The following is an 8075-nucleotide window of genomic DNA, read 5'->3' as shown; positions in this document are numbered from 1 at the left end:
TGAGCTTTGGTGGGGGTCTACCTATAACACACCTATAAAAAAAAGAATTAAAATAAGTTAACTAACACATACATAGATCTACACTTTAGATATGTCTAAATAGTTTTTTTTTAATCAAATCAAATTTAGAAAGAAAAATTATATGGGCAGTGTCAGAATTTGGCTGTCTGTGAGGCAGTTTAAGTCCAGCATGCATCACATTAAGTCAGCGCTGCGCAGCGCCACATGAAATCAAACGCACCTATTCTGAGGCCCCGTCCACACTACTGCGTTTTAGTTTAGAAACGGGGACCTTTTGCTACATTTGCACCTCCCTTCCAGACTAAAACGGCAAAAACGGAGACCTAAAACGGAGAAGTTTGGAAACGCTGCCGACTCCGTTTTGCGTTTTGAATCTCCGGAGGGCGTTTTAGTGAAGACGGGCAAAAACGGAGGACTTTAGAAACGATAAACCAGACGCTCACATTTAGCTTCTGATTGAGTGTCATCAGTCATGGCACATCCTTCACTGATTCGTCAGCCACCCATCACATGACCCCTCCCCGGAAGAAAACATACAACAACAGCCTGGACTACCAGTAACGTTAGTGACTGCAATATGGATAATGAATTACAAGCGTTACTGACCTTGATGTCTTTGCTAGCAGCTGTTGTACAAGTAAATTCTGCATTTTACAATGCTATAACTGCCTACATGCGCCGGAGGCAAGCTATTATTCGAGCGATCTGTGACAATTCCCATGTGCAGCAGCGGTATCGACCATACATGGAGCGTCGGTTTTGGGTTAAGCTGGGAAGAACCAGCACATGGTGGGATAATTTTATCAATGAAGTTGTTCCTGAGGAATGGTGCGAAAACCTTCGAATGTCCAGATCGGCACTTATCAACCTCAGTGGAAGACTACGTCCGCACGTGGAAAGAGCAACAACAAAAATGAGGGCCCCCACGGATGAACAAGGTAGCATGCAAGTTGTATTACCTGAGTGACGAGGGGAGACCGGAAATGCAAATGCATTTGGACTATCCCGACAAACTGTTTCAGTAATCATCCGACAGGTCTGTAAGGCCATTTCCATTTTCCTGGGTCCAGACTACATTAAAACACCGAGCACAGAGGCCAAGGTGAAAGATCTTGTTGTGAACTTCTATCAGACACATTGCCTGGGGCAATTGACTGTACACACATCGAAATCAAAACAACCCTTAGCCAACTCAACAGACTACATCAACCGAAACGGAAAACATTTTTTGAATGTACAAGCTTTGTGTGACCACCAGTATCGTTTCATGGATGTTGTTGTAAAATGGCCGGGGAGTGTGCTCAACGCGCGCATATTTACCAACTCGAAACTGTGTGGTGACCTAAAAAATGGGACAATACCCTCCTGCCCTAGAGAGTTAGTGGAAGGTGAAGATGCTGTCCCCGTGTTTCTTCTGGGGGATCCAGCTTATCCCTTTATGCTGTACGTCATGAAGGAGTACCACAACGGCGGAGTTACTCCACTGGAGCAGTATTATGGCTTCTCTCTCTGCAAGGCGCGGATGGTGATCGAATGTTCATTCGGACGTTTGAAGGCATGGTTTGCGGCTTTGAGAAGGCCGACGGACATAAACATGAAGGACCTTCCTTTTGTGATCTATGCTTGTTTTGTTCTGCACAATTATTGTGAAATGAACAACGAACCTGTAAACGAACAATGCATAAATGCTGCTCACCAGTACGACAGGGATTTCCAGCCACACATGAGAGATTGTAATGTGAGAACAACGAAAATGAAGGGAAATGAGTGAGACATGTGTTGAAGACATTTCTTGACCCTTAACTAAAACGTTTGTCATATGCACAGTTAAAAAAACAGGTTTCCCAGTACACTGAAAGTATTCCTTTGCCTTTTGCTCTGACTACCATGTGTTTTTTAAATGTGTACACGTTTATCTTTAAATGTAACCTAAAAAAAGATGTGATTGAGTAAAAAGTAAAATGTTTGACTCTAAAATTGAGTATCTGAGTTTGTACACTGATGTAATAGATGTTCTCATCCTCTCTCTCTCTGGTATGTATACGGATATATATCTAAATATCTCATCTATCAATATCTATATCTCAGAGATATAGATATTGATAGATGAAAAAGACAGCAAATACACAATGAATCAGTTGTTTTAATGTCTTTATTAAAATAATTTCTACTGTGCAAATAACAAATTAACTACAACACCCAAAGAAACACACCATGCAAATATAAAACTATATACAAGGGCCAGAAACAAGAGCACTGCTTTTTAAGCTGGCTGTACTAAAAAACATTTACAAATGTGTGTAGTCTCCGTGCTTTGCAGGTGGACTGCTGTGGTGGCTATGTCCAGGGGAATTGTATTCCTGGAGTGGCCTTCTTATTGGCGTGTGCCCATAGTTATATCGGTTATCGTGCATGGTGTGTGGTGACTGTGGAGGCATATAATGGAGGTTAGGCCTACCTGAACCTCAAATTGACTCGCAGAGCTCAAAGTAGAGCAAAACTACTCGCCCATGGCCACTTCGATGACCAGCATCGACAGCTCGCCTGTAGCTGATTCGTACGGCCTTGAGTTTTGTAGTCAACTGCCCTGTGAACACAAAACACGAACTAGTTTAACGTTAATGTTTTTGTATAACTAGCGTTACTCCCCCCCCTCCCTCCACAAAAGAAGTTTAAGCAGCTTTCTTACATTAGCTAACTGTTAGGCCTGTTAAAACACATCTAGGCTACACCACGTAAAATCAAGCGTTATATGTTATAGCTAAAATTTTGCCAGCCATACATACCTTTAGTGATTTCGTCCTTATTGTGGGGGTACACCTTTCCCATTGTTGTGGCTTTCTCTGGCAATGGGTAATGCTCCCAGTACCTTTCCAATATGTCGTCGTATTTGGTTTGCGACGACTCCCAATCGGTGTTTTCTGCTGCCATGGCTGTTTTGTACTCCCTTGTAACTTTCAGTAAAAGTTCCACCTCGTCGTCGGTCCATGCAAAGAAATCTCTGGTCTTTGACGTTGCTAATCTTTGCAGATGTAGCTACTTTCTTCTTCGTCAAATCTGCTGCAACGGAGTAGTAGTCAATCTTTTTCCTGTTTACACCGGCACGCGCATGCCCAGTGTAAGTGAATGGTCACGTGATTCGCGTTTTCAGATGTTTTAATGTGGACGGAGATCAATTCTAAAACGCAGCTAAAACGCTGGTGTGGATGGAGATCGTATTCGTTTTACTTCTACGTTTCTAAACTAAAACGTAGTAGTGTGGATGGGGCCTGATTCTGACCTGTCCCCAGCGTAAATGACACCTACCTGTCAATATTTTTTAATGTCCCGCCCCATCCAGGCTGTGACTGGTCAGTTCACAAAAAGTGACATTGACGAGCTACATTCAGCACACTGCTGCTTGAAAGGCACCCGAACTTCTCTTGTCCTCTCTCTCCTCGGACAGAGATTAGCAGGCAGGCGAGAACGGGAGCAGGTGAGCATCACGTAGCGCCCAGAGAACCTGACATGGAGAGGAGACTGATTGTCTCCAGATGCTGTGGTCTTTACCCAACAAAGTTTACATGTGTGTTTTTTGTATGTGTTTTGAATGATTTCATTTACTTGTACCGAGCAAATGAAGCTGCATTTAAAACATCCATTCTGAGGAGAAGTTGCAGTGAATGCCGAGGTGAAGCTCATCTGGCAGGCCAGGCTATGAAAACGTAACATTAGCTAAGCCAACCCGTTCTCACAATGTTGACCTCTAGTTTTACTATTAAAGTATAACCGGACATTGCATATTATTATTATTGTAACACCCGTCCCATGTGATTGTATAATGTTAACTAACTTCTTTGTATAAGGTCACTATGGGCGGGGCCCTAGGTACAGTTTTTATAATTTGGCGCTGTAACCTGTACTATTATTCTAGCAAATGAAAATGATGGAAACCTTCACCCACTTACTCTCAAATGGAAAAATTTAACTGGCGTTGCCTCCAAACAGATAAACACAAAGGTAATATTTATACTCTTCCTTGCTGTACACTGTAAACCAAATTACATGTATCTGGTTAATCTGTGTAAGAAAAAGTATTCATTCTGAAAAACCCAAATACATATACCACCAATATGCTTTAGCAGAAAAAAAGTACAATTATTTAATTAATTCGGCAGTAACACAAAAGACATAAATTCCCTTTTAACTAAAAATAACTTAAAATGATACCTTTACAAAATATAGCGAAATCGAAATGCCAATATAAAATTTTCAGAAAATAAACACAAAACTCTTGTTAGTAAGTCTCTTGTAAACCCTTATATGTCTTGTTTCATTGGACTCTATATAACCAGTGCATTACCTCAGTAAGCGTCAAACACCACCACTGTGCTGTGGGCCCACACACACACTCATACACGTCTTTATAACTGAAACTAAACAAAATCTCGTTGCAGGCCTGGATCGTGGCTCCGGTGCGTTGAGGCCCAAAACATGCAATGGCCGGTTCACTTGTTTCACAAGCACAAAAAAACAAATACGTGCACGTGTAAAGTTGTAAAGTTATTAGTACTCACGACCTCTGAGTATGAGCAGGGGAATGAGATTGTGAGGGAATGGGACGATGGTCTCTGGCAGCACACAGCAGAAACTCGCAAACGAAGAAACGCAGCTCAGGAAAAGACAGCAGTCTATCATATCACACCGGGAGGGGAAAACAGTCCTCCGTCGTGGTCCACAGGAACTTTTCCCTTTTTTCAGCCACAGTGTCCTCCTCTTGTAGATCACAAAAGTCCAACACTCAGGATAACTGGTCGTCAACCACAGGTTAGGAACAAATTGCTCTCGTACAATGTTTACATCCACTGCGTGAACACGTCTCTATCGTTCTCCAATGTCTGGGATCTGAGTCAGCTACCATTAAGTCCCACCCCTTTACTTGGGAATGAACTTGGAGTGGTTGTCAACGGTATACTTTCCAATCAGGGTACAGAAAAACAACGATTGACATATCAACTGCTCATCAATTTAGGTTTTCATACTTCTCACACGTGCTCCTGTACACATCATACAAACTATACACACTCAATGAACTGCAACATTCAACTTTTTTAACATTCTTAAACCTTATTTAAACATTTGACCTCTTAATAAAAACATCCAGACTTTTTAAAAGACATTCTTAATGATCTCTTAAGATCTTTTTTTCAAATTACTTTTGGATGACTCGTGTATTTTATAGTATTTATGCATTATCTTTCATTTAATAAACTATGTATATTTTACTGGCAAATGTATTTTAGCCTGGGTTACATTATTATTTGTGATGGCCCAAGCCACACAGGGTAACAGCCAGCAATGATAATACAAAATTCTACCATGTTCTGTTAAGTACATAGGTTAAGTTCTTTTTGCAGTTAGCCACACCCAAAACAAATCATGTTGACAAATGACAGATTACACAGTTTTTTGCTTTTAGCCATTCACTGTTTAAATAGTGCACACATTTACAAATTGTAGGGTTAAGTAAACATTTTCTATTATATTAATCATTGTTTCTTGTGTTACCTGTTGGAGAGAGGTCTGTCCTGTTGAAAGAAAGGTGTGGCCAAGGGTGGAGGACTGTCATGTCCTGTGACCAGCCAATCAAGCCATACCATGTGCTGCCATATTGGAGGGGGATTTGGGGTTTAGTTTGTTTACTTTGTAGTAGTCGTAGTTGTCGTCCATTTTGTTTTCCCTTGTGTGTAAATTGATTCGGCCAAGCCACTATATATGTACCATTGTGTCTCATTCAGTTAGGTCAGCTTTTTTAGTTCATATATTTTGTTGACCTCTTTTATAGGCCTAGATGTTAAGTTCTTGGTTTCTATTTTTTTGGTTAATAAAAAGACCCTGTTTTTCAACAAAACTCCTGTTCTCCTCATTGCCTGACTGTTTGGACCCTAACATTATTGCTAACTTGACCGCAGAGCCCTACAAGTTGAAAACACTAAGGGGTAGCCAGGCCATTAAAATGCGACGCCAAGAGGTCTTGATGTGACATATGTGACGAGTTGGGAGTGACTAAGCTTTACTTTGCTGCAGGAATTGTGGAAGCAGCACAAGCTGGCCAAGTTTAACAGGCTGGTTTTGCAATGCTTCGTTGCAAATGCATCACAAATAAAGAACCCAGATAGCAGCTGACTCTGGGCCGAATCCGCCTCCAAACCGGCAGATCCGTGTAACAGTCACGCCCGTTTTACTGCCCAGTTCCAGATACGGCCCGCATGTAGTCTGTGTACACTCAGGAGTGGGCGTGAGCATCCACCAGTCGGCGGAATCATAATAGTTATGGCCCGGACTCGTCGGAAGGAGCGCGCGAATTGTTTCTTTATTTTTCTTTCGAACCGGTTCATACCGGACCAGAAGTCAGTCGGCGGAATCGTAGTTGTTCTGGCCCGGGGCCGTCGGAACGAGCGCGCGAACTGTTTGTCTTTCTTTGGATCAGTTCGGACTGCAAGCTTTGGGGAAAGAGTTTATAACGGTAAGTTGAACGATGTTACAGTCAAACAGTTTAGTGTGATTGTTTTTAATAGTGGTGTAATGCTTGTTAACATCATCACATCGGAATGTTTTGACCGGATTTTAACTTCTTAAAATGGCTAAAACTGTTGAAGAGGCATTGGCTAACGTTAGCTTTTTAGCTGGGCTAGCTAAATTAACTGAATGAACGGATAGCTAAGCTAGCTAGCATTAATAAACAACTTTGTGTGCAGCTAGCATAAAACATTAATGCTGTTTAACGTTAACGTTAGTTAACTTACAACAATGTTTTAACGTTAGTTTCCAACAGCACCAATTGACAGCACCTGTCTCCTTTTTAGGTTCAATCTTTTCTTCACCCCTGGCTGAGAGCTCGGGATTAATGGGGTAAGGTAAGTTAATGTAAGTATTTTTTTCCGGCTTTGATTTGATCTTGGCTATAGTTGAGCATAACGTTATAAAGTTATGATAGGTAAGTTAAGTGTTTAAAAAATCAAAGCCATCTAAAGAAGTTGGAATTTTCATCTGACATTAATGAAAACGTAAATTCATTATGACAAAAAAGGTCTATGGGCGGGAAATCGCATCTCTCCGTGTCTTTTCTTTGACTTTGTATGAAATCACACCGCGGTATTATGGTTGAGGAGCAGTTCCTGATTCATTCTGGATATTTATTTGGGGCGTTTTCCGAGGGATATAGTGTGCTTTGTTAAGCTTACCTAGTGTTTACCCTCAAATTTCTGTCAGGAGCTGTAAGAAATGTTATTTGTTTTGTCTAGAGGCTGATGGTTCTCAGTAATTCATCAAATTTTACTGTTAAAAATTACAATGAGGTTCATGATATCAGTACACTGAGATGGCTGGTAGTGGTACAATCAGCATTACTCATTCTTTTTAATTTGCCTCACATTTTTTTTCTTGCAGGCTTTGTACATAACGTTACTACCACTGGGGTTTGTTCCAAAATCACAATGCAGTGCAAACCTGTAAAATTAGCAGAGCTGAGCTCCTGGGGTCATTTGTCATGCAGGGTAACTTTACCCACTGGGTCTTAAAATAATTAAAAAACTCATTGAATTTAATATTCTCAAAATAAGTCTCTTACATTTATTTACAGAGGTCTTAATTTTTTTGTTGTCCTTTTCATATGATTATATAGATACAGGTAACTGTACACATAACTGTCAAATGTATAAAATGTTTTGTGTGTTTTGACTACTTTTTACATTTTGTCTGACTTCCGGTCAGCTCTGCTGTACTAGTAACTTCACCACTGATCTGCATACAGTGCTCTTTCATCCTTATTTTAGCAACTTTCACAGATAACATTCTGTTAATAGTATTTACTGTTCAATCTTGGAATATACATTCAATGGTTTTCTCAAACACAGTGGCCAAACAGATTAATTGGAAAGGAGTAAAGGGAAAAGAAATATTTTAAAGAAATGCTGACAAGAACTCTGTTGATAAGTAAGTATTTTAGTATACGTATTATATGTGGAGGTGACTAGTAGATGAACTAGGAGGGCAAAAAATCTAAATAATCATTC

General features: G+C 40.5%; 1 long non-coding RNA gene across 1 annotated transcript in view; it reads left to right on the top strand.

Moving 5' to 3' along the window:
- The first annotated feature begins 6107 nt into the window (after window positions 1-6107).
- The window catches only part of LOC123968686, a 7337-nt gene continuing 5369 nt past the window's right edge, over window positions 6108-8075 (top strand). Inside the window, exons 1-2 of the long non-coding RNA XR_006824523.1 lie at window positions 6108-6526; window positions 6867-6917. This is a non-coding gene — a long non-coding RNA (uncharacterized LOC123968686). The remainder of the gene's footprint in view (window positions 6527-6866; window positions 6918-8075) is intronic.

The sequence above is a fragment of the Micropterus dolomieu genome, linkage group LG03, assembly GCF_021292245.1.
Source record: "Micropterus dolomieu isolate WLL.071019.BEF.003 ecotype Adirondacks linkage group LG03, ASM2129224v1, whole genome shotgun sequence".
NCBI lineage: Eukaryota > Metazoa > Chordata > Actinopteri > Centrarchiformes > Centrarchidae > Micropterus > Micropterus dolomieu.
Note: the sequence above shows the minus strand (reverse complement) of the source record. Positions and strands in the feature narration are given on the sequence as shown.